The 16518-nt window shown below is 37.1% G+C and overlaps 1 pseudogene; it reads right to left on the bottom strand.

Moving 5' to 3' along the window:
• Positions 1-2409: 2409 nt before the first annotated feature.
• On the bottom strand, positions 2410-11003 carry LOC102770592 (annotated as a pseudogene).
• Positions 11004-16518: the final 5515 nt, after the last annotated feature.

Raw genomic sequence — 16518 nt, 5'->3', positions numbered from 1 at the left:
TGACCATTTCTCTCACTAAGTATAGAAGTTGATCAATTTATAAATTACTAAAATTTTTATTTTGACTCCTTTTTGTGTATAGTTAAAAACACATAACCTGAAATGTACCTTTTTATCCATCTTTAAGTATGTATATAATTCTGTAATGCTATGTATATTGACATTGTTATAAAATAAATCTCCAGAACTTTTCATCTTGCAAAACTGAAACTATATAGACTTTAAACAACAATTCCTATAATCCCCCTCACCCAGACTCGGTAACCACCATTTTACTTTTTGTTTCTATGAATTTGACTACTGCAAATACTTTAAGTAGAATCATGCAGTATTTGTCTTTTTGTAACTGGTTTATTCACTTAGTATAATGCCCTAAAGATTAAATCCATATTATAGTGTGAGACAGAATTTCCTTTCTTATAAGGCTGAATATGAATAAAATGTTCCATTTTCTGTATACTAATATATCATGTTTTGCTTGTCCATTTTTTCATTGATGGATATTTGGATTTCGAGTCTAACGAGAATAGTGTTGTTATGAACATGCACTTGAAAATCACTTTGAAACCCTGCTTTCAATCTTTATTCAGAAGTGAGATTGCTGTACCATATAATAGCTCTATTTTTAATTTTTTGAGGAAACACCTTAATGTTTTCCACAGTAGTGGCACAATTTTACAATCCCACCAACAGTGCATAAGAATTCTAATTTCTCTACATCATCACCAACACTTGATTTTTGAAAAAAGGTTATAGTGGCCAGCTTAATAGGTGTGATTTGATATCTCATTGTAATTTTTATTTGTCTTTATCTAATGATGAGTGATGTTGAGTATCTTTAATTTGCTGTTAGTCATTTGTATATTTGTGTATCCTCTGGGAAATGTGTACTAACGTCCTTTGCCCATTTTGTAATGGGTTATTTCTTTGTTTTCTTGTTGCAGTTTGGAAGTTCTTTATATAGGCATACCTCCCTTTATTGCACTTCATTGTACTGTGCTTCACAAATACTGCTTTTTCTTTTTCTTTTTCTTTTCCTTTTTCTTTTTCTTTTTCTTTTTCTTTTTCCTTTTTCAATACAAATTGAAGGTTTATGGCAATCCTGCATTGAGCAAACTGAAAACCAGCTGGTAAAGATTTATCATTCTAGATGCCAATAAGAATATTCATGATTGATGGGAAAAGGTCAAGCATAGCAGATGTTTGGAAGAAGTTGATTCTAATGCTCATGGGTGACTTTGAGGGATTCAAGGCTTCAGTGAAGGAAGCAACTGTGGTGGTGAAAATAATAAGAAACCTAAAATTAGAAGTGGAGCCTCTAGATGTAATTTCATTAATGCAATCTCATGATAAGACTTTAATGGATGAGGAATCGCTTCTTATGGTTGAACAAAGAAAGTGGTTTCTTGAGATGAAAACTATTTCTGGTGAAGATGCTGTGAAAATTGTTGAAATGACATCAAAGGCTTTAGCATGTGACATAAACTTAGTTTATAAAGGAGTGGCAGGGTTTGAGGATTGACTCCTATTGTTAAAAAGGTTCTACTTTAGGTAAAACGCTATCAAACAGCACCACATGCTTCAGAGAAATCGCTCTTGAAAAGTCAATCAGTGTGGCAAACTTCATTGTTGTCCTATTTTAAGAAACTGCCACAGCCACCCAAACTTTAGCGAACACCAACCACTCTGATCACTCATCCACCATCAGCATTGAGTCAAGACCACCCCCCCAACCCCCTACACACACCAGTTAAAACATGACTTGCTGAAGGCTCAAATGATGGCTAGCATTTTTTAGAAATAAAGTATTTTTTTTCCAAAAAAAGGGAGATTCTTTATTCAAATCAGCAAACTCAGATTCTTCAAGCCACAGACCAGGGGACAACCCTCCCTCCCCTCCCCTGACCCCTTAGCCACAGCGAGCGGAATGAAAAATGAGAAGCCAAGAGGGCCTCTTCCAGGGCAGGCTGCTCCAGCATGTGGTGAGCCTAGTCCAGCTGTGGCAGGGTGGCGGTGCCAGGACCCCTCCCTATATATTGAGTCTCTGCAGCCACAGCTGTGGGGAGGCACATTTGTGGAAGGAAGGCCCAAAGGCAATGTTGTTGACCCCAGCTATGGGATGGATTGAGAGATCAGGGTGAAGAGGTATGAAGAAGAGGCCCTAAATTTTGGTCCTGGGAAGAGGCTAGCTGGTCCAGTTTTTGTGGATTTGGAGAAGGGAATGTATTAGTAAGCACAGGGGGAGAAGCCACTATTGGGCGCCCCCAGAGGAGACACACCAGGCCAGGCCTCCACCCTGGGTGAGAGGAGCTTGAGGGCTCCAGGGGGCTCTTGGGAAATGTCAATGCTAAAATATATATTTTTATATATTAACCATCCAAGGAAGGCAGGAGCAGGGCTGGGAGCGGATCACAGGATCTGGCGTGGCATCCCAGAGCCGGTCATGCCCGAGATGCCCCACGGTTGGTGCCCATCTGTAACCCAATCACGTTCTTGCCCTCTTGCACCTGGTTGTCTGAGAAGTTCCAGGGGTTCTCTTTGGGCCTCTTAGGAAACCAGTTGGGATCCCCAGAGAAGGCCATCCTCCTGGGCTATGGCCAGCCCAGCCAGGTTCATCAGTGTCCTTCGCTCACAGGCCGCGCTCTATCCTTCTCTGTGGTCCACCATCTGGAAGAAGTCGGTGAGGTTGATGCCCTAGCTCTCGGCTACTTGCAGGAACTGAGAGATCTGTTCCATCTGCTTGAAGGCCGTGGTACAGGCTTGGATCTTCTTCACTGGGGCCTGCCCCTCAGGGTGCAGCCTGTTAGTGGGTTCACACAACACGGAGCCACCCTTGAACCGGTTCTGGGAGTTCTCCCGCCCAGGCTGGGGCTGGCCCACATCCTTGTGGCACTGGGTGGTGATCCACTGGATCGGGGTCTGTTCCAGGTCTGCATCACACTGTTTCTCAATCTTCTGCTGCACCTCCTGGCTCAGCCATAGGTGGGTCCCCTGTTGGCTATTCTTAAGGGGGATGGTGGCTGAGCGGGGCGATGAGTGGGCAGGAGAGCGTGGGGCTGCAGGGCGAATCAGAAATGAAGTGTTTTTAATTGTTCTCTATTTTCTTGGTGTAATGCTACACTTAATAGACTGTATTTCACTCTAAACATAAGTTCTATCTACACTGGGAAACCCCCTCCAAATTGTGTGCCTCCCTTTAGTTGGTTATTTATTGCATTTATATCCATCTCTTCCCACAGACTAAAGAAGCTTTTGACATTGTTTCTGGCTGTTGCTCCGTGTTCTTGCCAATATTTGGTATTGTCACTTCTGGATTTTGATCATTCTCAGAGGTGTATAGTAGTATCTCATTGTTTCACTTTGTATTTCCCTGATAACATAGATTGTAGAGCGTCATCTCATGATTATTTGCTGTTTCTATATCTCCTTTGGTGAAATGTTTTTTAAGCTCTTTGGCCTTTAAAAAAATGTTTTAAATGATTTTAGAGAGAGGAAGGTAGAAGGAGAGAGAGGGAAAGGGAGAGAGGAAGAGAGAGAGAGAAACATCAATGTGAAAGGAACACCCAGCATTTGCCTCCTGCTGGCCTCTCACTGGGGAGCGGGCCTCCAACCTGACCATGTGCCCTTACAGGAATGACACCAGCAACCTTTGGGTGCACAGGAAGATGCCCAACCAACTGACTCACACCACTCAATGTCTATAGGAATATTTTCACTTCCATTTTGATCATAGTAATCTGTGCCCTCTCACTTTTGCTCTTAGTAAGCCTGGCTAGAGGTTTATATAATTTAAATGACCTTTTCAAAGAACTAGCTTTTGGTTTCAGGGATTTTTCTCCAGTGACTTCCTGTTTTCAATTTTATTGACTTATGCTTTATTTTTAATATTCCTTTTCTTCTGATTATATCAGGTTTAATTTGCTCTTCTTTTTATAGTGGTGAATTATTTTAAATAAATTATTTTAGGTCTCCCTTCTGTTCTAATATATGCATTCAATGATGTAAATTTCCCTTTAAGTACTACTTTTGTTGCATATCATCCATTATTTTTTTTTTTTGCCATGTTTAGAACCAACTGTCAGCTGAAGATACAAAATGATTCACTGACATTATATCCTAATTGTACTTAGAGTTTTACATTTGTATTTCTGTCTGGGATTTTTTTGAGGCATGTATGATTAGCCTCTAGTGCAGTAATTAGCATATCTATTTTTTCCTGTTTTAAGATGCTCTCTTTCCTTTAATAGTTAGTCACAATATGTTCTGGGTCTATTTCCAGACTTTGTATTCTATTCAGATATATTGCTATTTATATCTGTCAAATATCTGCTAATTACTATAAGTTTATAATATATTTAAACATATTTAATGATATTTCTAACCGCATTACTCTATATTAGCTAAATTCTCTTGCTGTGTTTTAGTTTTGATTTTCTAGAAATTGATTATCTTTTTGAGAAAGTTTAGTTTAAAGATCCACTGAAATTGCTTTTTAATATTTTGCTGAATAATTTTTCAGTAAAGTTTTATGATTTCATCTCTGTAGGTTCTGTGCATATAATTTTTATTCCACATCTATTCTTGTGTTCTAGTGAAGTGAAAGGGATTATTTTGCTGTTACTGTTGTGGCTGCATTTTCCAGTTCATTATTATTGCTATGTAAGAAATGTTTTGAATTTTATGAATTTATTTGCTACTTTTATTGATGCTTTTTCTTCTTTGTCTGAAATCAGTTTATTTGAAATAATTTAACTCATTTTTATATTTACACTTCTTATTTAACTTCTGCTCATTAAAATGAAACAAAAGTGGTATACTGGTAAGAGGGGACCACTGTTTTGTTTGTATTTTATACTTTTAAAAGTAATATTGCCTGATAATTGTTAAAGAAGAGATATTGGGTTTTGTTCATACATCTGCAATCAGTTTCTCATATGATCTGATCATACTTTTTTCCAACATTTATTAAAACTTCCCTTTAGCATGTTAATATCATTAATTATTTAAGCTATGAATGTTAATATAATAAATTTTAATGTATTTTCCAATATTGAACTTTCTTATATTCATAGAATTTAAAATCATGCTTGGCATTTTATTGATTCTGTTATTTTAGTTATTCTTTCCTTTAGATATTGATATTTACACTTATATTGAAGATTTATTTTCAACTTTTATTTGCCAGAATTCTATGCTAGGTCTTGATATTCTGTGTGCTTCTAGAATTTCCAGAGGTTACCCCAAAACCCACTCTATCTTGTTGAAGCATAAAATATTTTATTGAATCACTTTGCTATAATAAAGGTAGCAAACTTTATTATAGAAAGCCACCATAAATTGGCTTAAAGATAGTCTGAACATAGATAATTCAGTATAGTTCATGTTTGTCAGAGAGTGTGAGATTAACCACAGAAATTAAATGTGGAGGTGCCAACTCAATGGTGTCTCTATAGATCCTGTGGCCTGTAGCAAGTAGAAGAAGAAAGTCAGGTGCAAGAATAATAGAGATGAAACATGCTGAGTTCCCAATGAGTATAAGACAGTCAAACTCCACATGGACTTTTCACATTCTGAATTTATAAAAGAAGAAAAATTGAAATAAGATTTTCATAATTTAAAATATTTTACATTTTAACTTTATTGTTGCTAGTATATGCAGTTAAATTTAATCATAATTATTACACATTTCTTCAACACTAAGGCTATTTTTATCATATCCTGATTGAAAATTTTATATTGATAAACTTAGAATCTGGCACAACACTCATACTTTCATAGATTCAAGTAGAATACTTAGACTACTTCCTGTGTACTAAAATGGCAATCCAAATGTAATAATGCAGTCTTTTGTGAATCATAGAGATTAAAGTCATGATCAAAATTTCAAATGGACCAGCTATGGAGATGTTTACTGCTTACCCATTAATGTTCCTGGTTTGAATATGAAGTAGTCTAACACATTAAAAAATGACAATAGATTACAAGGAAAGTAATTGGGCAGTGATTGCAATTATAGAAGCTATTCCGGATGAAGTATTTTTTTCATGGACAATTAATAAACCCCTGGCATTGGGAAGTAGTTATATGCCTGCAAACTTTTTTAAATGCTTTTTATTATTGATTTTGGAAAGAGAAAGTGAGAGGAGAAACATTGATTTGTTGTTCCACTTATTTATGCGTTCTTTTACGTCCTCTAACTGGAATGGAACCCACAATTTTGGTGTATTGGGACAATGTTCTACACAACTTAGCTGCCCAGCCAGGGCTTCAAACCTTTTTTTAAAAAAATATCATCTAGTCTGGCAAACATAGATCACCTGGAATTAAGACTTTACCATCCTGTTTTAAGGATATACGATACTTCACATTAGCCATAATTTGTGTTGGAAGACATTAACAACTTCACCATCTCCACAAGCCATCATCCTAGGATGTGTCACTAATAACTTGATGCTTATGGACCCTGAGAAAACCAGGAGATCAGGGAGTAGCCAGTTTAAGTTACTTAGCAACAATGGTAAGACATGTATCAGAATGAAGAATGAATTCAGGAAATGTTAAACTCCTGCACATCCTTGAGTTTTGGGGGAATTTAAGTATTTGGGCAATATAGGATACTTCCTCAGAAGAATAATATGCCTCATTTTCTTGTTTTTTTTTCAGTCTGGATCTGATTGACCCATAAGTTGGGAAGAAGAGTAGTGATTAATAGGAGACTATTTACAAATCTCTAGGAAGCATGGAAAAAGGAAAGCCAACAAAGGATATGGGGGCATCTCATGGTAGCAAAGAGAGGGAGCTATTATCCTTCTACTTCAGAAGGAGTAAAAAAAAAAAAATGGTTGTACAAATGCAGAGATAGTGGCTATACCTACAGAAGATGTCAGCTTGAGAGAAGTTATGTGAGCATTGTTATATAAATGTAGCATTCCTAGAGAAAGCAAAATGGACTATTTAGTGAAAGAGATACTCAAAATGAAATCTCCTTTTCTTGGCCACTCACTGATTGGTTCAGTACACCAAAGAACATTGGAAACCATTAATTTCACTCCAAAATGTTGGCCTTCTGTGGTTCAGAAAAGGATGATGTATGGGCAGAGATGACTTAGGAGAAACAAAGAGAAAATATCCAGTATTAGGAGCAGACATATTGATAGATCCCTTTGGCGTCTTGAGGCAAAGTAGATGGCATTTAACTGCCCTGTTTTTGCCTGTTACCTCAAAACCTAGAGTATTACTAGCTGTAGTTAGATATAGGAACTAGAATAATTTTCCAACTGCCCCACATATGTAGTAAGCTTCTCTAATATTCAATACTACGTCTTGAAAGATTTCACTGGATTTGGGTTCCAATTAAATGGATCGCCATGCTTTATGGGGTCTAAAAATTTCTGAGAAAAGAATCACATCAGAAGCTCAAAGTTTCAGAAATAAGCTCATGTCAATTTCAAGAAATAAGTAAATTCCCTTAAAATACTCTTTCCTTAGAATTGAAAGGTTTTGCTGGATATTAAATAACTAGAAGCCCGGTACACAAAAATTTGTGCACTGGCGGGGGGAGAGGTCCCTCAGCCTGGCCTGTGCCCTCTCACAGTCTGGGACCCCTCAGGGGATGACCACCTGCTGGCTTGGGCCTAAGCTGGGTATCAGACATCCCTCTGGCAACCTGGCAGCCTTCGGGGGATGTCCACTTGCCAGCGGGGAGCAGACCTAAGCTGCAGTCGGACATCCTTAGCGCTGCTGAGGAGGCAGGAGAGGCTCCCACCACCACTGCTGTACTGGCAGCCATTAACCTGGCTTGTTATTGAGCAGAGCTCCCCCATGTGGGAGCGCACTGACCACCAGAGGGCAGCTCCTGCATTGAGGGTCTGCCTCCTGGTGGTCAGTGTGTGCCATAGTGACCAGTCATTCTCAGTCTTTCTGCTGTTAAGGTCAGTTTGCATATTACCCTTTTACTATATAAGATAGAGGCCTGGTGCACGGGTTTGCTCTGAAGGGTGGTTTGCTCTGAAGGGTGTCCCGGATCAGGGTGGGGGTCCTGTTTGGGTGCCTGGCCAGCCTGGGTGAGGGTCTGATGGATGTTTCCAGGCTGCCTGCACCCCCTTTAGGGTGGGGGTCCCCACTGGGGTGCCTGGCCAGTCTGGATGTGGGGCTGAGGGTTTTCAGGCTGGCCTAGCTCACTGGTGACTGAAGCTCCCATCCTCTCCTTTTTTTATTTTTTTTATTCTGGGATTTATTTACCTTCTATAATTGAAACTTTGTTGCCACTGCAGCTCTGAGGCCACGGCCTGCTGAAAGCAGGTATCTGGGGTTTGTTTAGCTTCTATAATTGCAACTTTGTTGCTTAGAGTGGAGCTCAGAGCCTGGCCGCAGCAGGGAGGAAGCTTGGCTTCCTCCATCACTGGAGCAGCAAGCCTCCTGCTGGCTTCAACTGCGTGGCTGCTGGCTGCCATCTTTGTGGGCGGTTAATTTGCATATCTCACTGATTAGCCAGTGGGAAGTGTAGCAGAGGTACGGTTAATTTTAATCTTTGTCTATTATTAGATAGGATTAGCAATTGGAACCTTAGGAACCATGCAACTTTAGCAGAGGTTGTGAATTGAATACTGTCTGGCCAATGTAGGCATAAGTGAGCTTATTTAGTGGTTCCCCATCATTGAGAGCAAGTACTATATATTGACAGATCTAAGACAAAACCAAGACTGTTTGTTGTAGAGCAGACCCTCCCAGTCTACCTGTCCATGCTATCATTGAGATCTCTGTCAACCACTGTGTTTAGCCTTAAAGGCGCCCCCATGTGATGATCATTAAATAATGCCATTACTTCTCAGGGTTCAAGCTGTTGGGGAAAAATAATGAGACTGACATTATTATCTTTTTCAGAATGGCATAAGTCCTTTGAAGCAATTAGGTGCCACCTATCTAATTACCTGTGCATATGTGTGTGTGTGTGTGTATTTGCTTGTAGTGTGTATATTTATAGTTACCAAAAAGTAGAAGTGTGGGTGATATTTTCTAAGAATATATTTACTGACTCACTTAAAAATTTTGTTTATAATATCCATGACTCTGTCCTTCATTTGTTTGGCAAGGTTCATAAGCAAGTGAGAAACGTTTTTACCAAGGAATATAATTAGGGGCCTGATAGAGTGGCTGAGGTTCCTGCCTCGCCATTTCTAACAACTCCTTCCATGAGAAAGTGGGGAAAGAGAGGATAGGGAGAAAGGGTAGAGTGATTGTCATGATTTTTAAAAGTGAAATAGTGTGTAATAAAAAATGGTGGCAGGAAAGAAAATAGAACTTGGAGGAGTCTCTAGTGCAATCACATGAGCATTGATATTTTGTTAAAGACTAAATATGCACTAATTTCAAAAGCTAAGATAGAAATGATTGAAAATTACTCCTCGATAAAGAACTCTAACTGGAATATATTGGCAATAAAGGGGAATGTCATAATTATCAGTGGTAATAATTCTACAGAATTTAGAGTTCTAATATTTACCTTTATTTCTGGCTTCATATGAATTATAATTTTAAAATTATTTTTCTTTTTTCTAATATTACATAAGGTATGGGTATGGTTAAGTTTAGTCTCCAAATAATGTAAGTTTTCCAAATAATGTAAATTTTAAAAATAGGTATCTTTTGCCCTAGCCTATTTGGCTCAGTGGATTGAGTGCTAGCCATGGAATAAAGAGTCATGGGTTTGATTCTGGTCAAGGACACATACCTCAGTTGCAGGTTCGATCCCCTGCTGGCCCTGGTAGGAGAGCATGCTGGAGGCAACCAATCCATGTGTCTCTCTCACTTGGATGTTTCTCTCTCTCTTTGTGTCTCCAATCACTTCCACTCTCTCTAAAAATCAATGGAAAACAAATAGGTATCTTTCAGAGATCTTGTGCTTAAAGCTGAATACCTTCACAAGGAATGGCTTTGGATTGCTTATTTTCAGAGAAGGAAACATTTCGTTTAGATGTCTGTCTGTATGTATGTGGTTTTTAATACATGAGTCAGAATCTAACATAATATAGAGACATTTTAATTACATCTAGATCAAAAGATTGTATTTGAATGTGTAATTATTAAACAAGGAGTAGATTTAATTTTATCTTTTTCCCCTTCTTATCCACTCTGTACTTGCATCAATAGCAACACCAGGAGAGCTACATTTTCCACATTCTATGAAGTCATATTGAGGCCATCAGTAACCATGCCTCAACTGCTACCAATTTGCCTTGACTAAAGGATAAACTGTAATCTAGTAAGGTTTTCAGTTCTGAGCATTTGAATGTAGGGTATCACAGAGTACATATACTTTGAAGCTGAGTAGTTCTGATGACAATAGCTTCCAAAGGCATTCTCAACAAGCCTTTGTAGCTGTCCTTTCTTAAGCCTTGATTATTTTGAATTTTTTCTTTAATTTGGTAAGCTACCAAATATTTTATTTTTTTTGTTCTCACTCAAAGATATGTTTATTGATTTTCTTTTTTATTTTTTTTAAGAGAGAGGGAGAAATGTAGGTATGAGAAAAACATTGATCAGTTGCTTCCTGTATAGCATCCCAACTGGGGATTGAATCTGCAATCTAGGTATGCGCCCTGACAAGGAAATCAAACCCACAATCTTTTGGAGTATGGGATGACACTCCAGCCATTAGGGCACAAGTATTTTTTAAACACATTTATTATGTTTGTTTACTACAGTCAGTTCATATAATTTAGAATCAAAGACTCCAAACTAATGTTGTTGACCTTTCTTCACCACACAGGATAGCAATTGTGTTCCATTGCAAATGAAGAAAATTTACCAAAGTGGCTCATACACACAGAGTTAATTATCTTACCTAAAATAATGCTGGACCTGGGCACTTTGAGATTAATATGATAGTTCCACAGTTACCAGTTATCAGGGAACCAGACTCCTTTGATCTTTCTGCTCTGCAGTACTGGAGTCAGATCTGAATTTCTCTTCATGTATAAGATGACTGACAGAACTTCATACATGGTTTCTATATTACAAAAGAAGAAAGAATAGAAGAAAGAAAAGTATAGCACCTTTCATAAAAGTCATCTGTCTAGTATAAAGGGGAAGGCAAAAGTAGGGTTACCGTTTTCATATGGAAAATAATACAATAATTGATAAATAATAATAATACAATAATAAACTCTAAGTTTCACGTACTCACAACTGTAAACCTACTTTTGCTCACAATGTATTTTCTAATATTTCTCATTATCCAGAACTTGGTCATGGTCATAATATCACTCTGAGATACAAATCAAGCTTCTGTCACTAATGATTATGTGGGAAAGGCAATTTTTCTACTATCTTCTTCATGAATGTTTTATAATTTGTTGTGTGTATGGTTAAACTATTTGGCGTTTTGAAATACTGCATACTGTCTTAGTTAACTTTGGTTGTCATATAAATATCATGTATAGAATCCCAATGGAAACCATAAAAGATAGCTCCATTTTATAATTTCTTACTTGAAACGAGTTTTGTAAGAAAGGACAACCCTACATGTAATCATTGTATGAGAACTTGGAAATAATTATTGATGTCTCTGTTGATTATTTTTCAGGGGGAAAACTTTTTTTCTCATTTATATTAAAAAAAACACTATTGGAATTTATATTTTACTACTTAGACATTCAATCATTTTACTATGCCATGTTCTCTTTTTTGTGTGGAATATTAGAAAACATAGGAAGGCAAATCACTGTAAATGAAAATCACAGCATCTTATGCCTTTGAATTACCCCCTTCTCACATGCTGTATTATTTGTGTTTATTTAAAAGTCTATAGTTCTACTACCCTACATTTAAACACACAAACACGTACAAATTGGTTGAGACTGGTTTACAATTGTGAGTACACAAAAGAGTTTATTCTTGTAATATCCATTATTGTATTATTTTTCCATATGAACAATTGTAAACCTTCTTTTCCCCATCCATGTATATTATCTATGAAACCTCACCTAGTATTAACTCTGTAGATATGGAAGGGAAGACTTCACATGGCTTACTTCTGTATTCATTTACTGTTACAGGTAAAGCATGTACACAACAGTAATCAGTGGTTGGTGTAACTAATATATTACTATACAAATAGGAACATAATATAGTTGAAAAATTGAGATGACTTTCTTATATAGGTTATTGTACAGCTTATTCAGTGTATGTAGTGATTGTAATTTGTCATTCCAAGGGCAGCTCTTTCATCCAAACCCTATTCTTACTTCTTAATCTATGCAGTGTGGTTTCTCTAAAAAAAAAAAAAAAAAAAAAAAAAATTGGCTTTCTCTTTCTTTGGCCTTTGTTTGTTTTGTTAATTGGGACCATTCAGTCTACAGGCCTATGTCCTATCCACTGAGACAAACCAGGTAGGGCTCTTTCTTTGGCCTTTTTACCTTTTTTCTACTGTCCCTCTAATCTAAGTTACCAGTCTGTCACTTCAATATGTTCTCATGGGTGGGTGTACCAAAGGCTGTGAGTCTTCTAATTCGCACTAACAGAAGAAAGAAACTATTCTTGTCTAACATGCAGTTGGATTCTTTAAAAATCAGATTTTCACATTTCATAAGGTAAGAAATGTCTAATTCTATCCTATCTCTTTCATGGTATGTTACTCTAACATCGGTTGCATTACAAATAAACCAGATTATATAGAGCTAGATGCATTAAGTAGATGAGGACAAAAACATCAAAATAAAATTTTTTAATAGGTTCCATTTATTCTTGAGTTTTTGTAGGTGTATATAATAGTTGTATGTATGTTTGTTAGAAAATGTTTTTAAATAAAATTATACACATATACAAATAAATATAGATTAAAAACTAATATATAATAATAAAAATGTAATACGCAAATCAACAGAATGACCGAACAGCAGAATGACTGTCTGGATGACCTTCCAGATGACCAAGCTATGACACGCACTGGCTCCAGGCCAGCCAAGGTGGGTGCGATGTGGTTGGTCGGGGGTCAGCCATTGCCCTATGATCGGCCTGCAGAGGGAGACCAGCGGGGCATCAATCAATCGGAGGGCTCCACGATTGCCCCAAAGAGGAGGCCCAGGCTATTCCATGGCGGGTGGGCAGGGCCTCTCTCTGCAGGGCATGATCGCGGGCATGATTGCCCTGCAGTGGGAGGCCCAGGCCACTGGCCAGGGGGACAATTGATCAATTGGGGGCTCCATGACTACCCCAAAGAGGGAGGCCCATGCTACCCTGCTGCAATGCTGCGGCAAGTGGGTAGAGCCTCTCTCTCTGGGGGTGATCTATCCAGGAGCCCTGGCTGGGTGGGCGGGGCCCACCTCTTTGGGCAATCCATCATGGGGCTACCAGACTATGAGAAGGCGTAGTCTGGGCTGAGGGACACCCCCCACACAGTGCATGAGTTTCATACACTGGGGCTCTATTCTAATATATATATTATGTTCTGGCCATTTAATTTTCAACTGAGTTAAGTGAATATGTGGGTGATGACTACTAGACTTTATGGAAGTATTAATGAGTGCAGTTTGAATCAATTTTTTATATCAGCCTAAAAGTAGAAATTTATACCCTGGATACTATGCATGTATTTTTCTATTACAGCAATACATAAATTGCACTCATATTAAAGTTTAGGGTCCCATGGAAAATATCCTAAAATATTATTGATTTGAATATTTTAAATGAAAAATACATTTCTTTATCTATTAGCACTACAAGTTCTCAAATTGTGAAAATTATATTTCATGGCAATCAGTTGGTCCAGAAAGTATGTACCCCTTATTTTTCAAGCAGGGCTAAAGTATAACTTTTATTCTCTATTAATCTTACACATGACATAATATTTTGTAGAACGTATTTAAAAGCATCTGAGAGGTTTTATTTTCCATGAGTGAGTCAATGGTATTCTCTTTGCAACTTTAACATCAAATGAGGAGGAAGAGAAAAGCACTTCAAGAGCCTTTCTGCATTTCTACGTTGGCATTTTTCCTCATGATTGAGTTTTCATACTGATAATCAAGTTATGAACTTAATATTAATTTTTAAAAGACTATGTCTGAGACTGTAAACATGTAATTAAGTAAATAAATATTTATTTTATTTATTCAAAGTATGCCTCTGTTTCTATGGGAATTTCAGAAATTCAATAAGATCAGCTAAGACTGAAGAGAATTTTTTGCTGAGGTTTAATAAAGGTTATCTAAGCCTGTAACTTACTTTGAAAATAATATACCAGATAGTCTATTTAGTCATCCAGAAAGCATAACTCAGCTTAGTGTTGAACTTTAAGAATAATAAAGAGCTCAATATCCCAATTTTATTCACATGTGAGTTATTAACTTTAACTTCAAGATTATATTCCAAGATTACATGTATTATACTTTTGTAAAAGGTGTAATAATTTTTATAAAAGACCCTTGTATAGTAATTCAAATAACTTTTTTCCAATAAAATATATGCTTTATTGTATATAAAGTTAAAGAATTCATTCATAAAATCACACCAGATCTTAGCCAGAGTTGTTTAGTTTCAGAATGAAGCATCTTGTTGAATGAGGAGGATAATCCAAGCCAGTTCCCAAAAATTTACAATAGCCTCCTTTTGTTTTAGTCCTAATTTTGTCATTTTTTAAGTATTAAAATTCCCCTTCTTCCTTTGGTGTTGAATTGATTTAATATAAATCAGGCACTTTATTGAGAAATAATGGGCATGGCGTTTTTGTGCAAGTGCATTAGTTTCCATGGAGACATATAGCAAATATTCTTTCTGCTACTTCTTTTAATGGAATGTTATAAAGTCTTTTTAAAGTCACTATGTGTGACTTAGTTATTATATAACTGATAGAAATATACTACTGGACTCCATAATAGACAACTATAGCCTATAAGTACAGAAAATAATGAAACCCTTTCCTACAAACAGTCCTCAAACTTAGAAACATGACTTTGGTTTTATATTTTTCCTTTTCCTTGAAATTTAGTAAGGAAAATTATTTTTAACAAGGAAATTCAACTCTGTTTGGTGGCTAACTCTTTAAGACTGGCTATGAACAGATTCAGTAGAGTGAGAAATCACATCATGACTTTTGAACTTTCATAAGATAAATAAAATAGTTTGTTATGATTCCTTGAAAACTTTATCTGAGACTCAATACTAGTTGAAATGGAAAAATCATGACTCAAAATTCTATAATGCTGTAAAGAAGAATTGGGTCATAGAGGCCAGGGTTAGTGAGGGCATGATTGCCAAGCTGAACAGGAGCCTGGTTTAACTGATGAAATTTAGCTAAGCTGTTAGGTCAAAGTTATGCTGACAGAGAGGTGTACCTAAGAACCAGACAGGAATTCAGCATTATTCTGTGGATTTGCCCGAAGAACTTAGTTAGACCGACGAATTGAAAATATTATATCCAGGTGCATATAAATATTACACCAACATTTTATATGTGATATTGAATAGTAACATGACTAGGTTTGGTAGAATATATGATCTCTAAAATTTCTAATTTATATGGGGAAGTTACTGAAAGAGTAAGGAAAGAAACTGTGATCCAGATGAATAAAATGTCATGTACATTTAAGTGACAAACATAAATGTAGTTGACATTTCTTCCCCTTTGGAAAGTACCCTTGTGACTCTGTGTAGTAAGTCCCTCCATCTTTAGTTTAGGCCAGTGGTCGGCAAACTGTGGCTTGCGAGCCACATGCGGCTCTTTGGCTCCTTGAGTGTGGCTCTTCCACAAAATACCTACTTCTGCGCATGGGCCACGGAGTTTCAATCGCAATGTATTTGTGCGCCCGCATGTGGTATTTTGTGGAAGAGCCACACTCAAGGGGCCAAAGAGCCGCATGTGGCTCACGAGCCGCAGTTTGCCGACCATGGGAAACACCATCATGTTTCTGTTATTCTTAACTTTTATTGTTCTATTTTTATGTATTTGGAGTTGTTTTCTTTTTAGTATGTTTTTATTGAATTTATAAAGAGGAAAGGGCAGGAAGGGAGAGATAGAAACATCACTTAAGAGAGAATCATTGGCCTACTGCCTTCTGCATGCCCCACACTATGGATTGAACCCACAATCCTGGCATGTGCTCTGACTGGGAATTGAACTGTGACCTCCTGGTTCATAGGTTGATGTTCAACTACTGAGCCACACTGGCCAGGCTTAAGTTAAGTTTTGTAGACAGTATGAGGTAATGGTTGAGAACTATTTTTAAATTTCATGTAGTTTTATTTTTGAAAAGACTATGCTTTCCCCACTAATTTAGCATTATTCTCAAAATTCAATAGTTATAAAATAAAACAAATTCAGGGACACAGACAACAGAAGGGTGGTACCAAGGGGAGGCGATTTGGGAGAGGATGAACAGGAAGGATACAGAGGGTTAAATATACGTGATGGAAAGATAATATTCTTGGGGTGATGAGCAACACAAAGCTATATACAAATGATGTATTAATAAAAAATTACTAGAGGCCCAGTGCATGAAATTTAGATTTTTCTTTTACTTTGAA

Source organism: Myotis davidii, unplaced genomic scaffold, assembly GCF_000327345.1.
Source record: "Myotis davidii unplaced genomic scaffold, ASM32734v1 scaffold1584, whole genome shotgun sequence".
NCBI classification, from domain to species: domain Eukaryota; kingdom Metazoa; phylum Chordata; class Mammalia; order Chiroptera; family Vespertilionidae; genus Myotis; species Myotis davidii.
The sequence above is the reverse complement of the archived record's forward strand: the minus strand, read 5'-3'. Positions and strand labels throughout refer to the sequence as shown.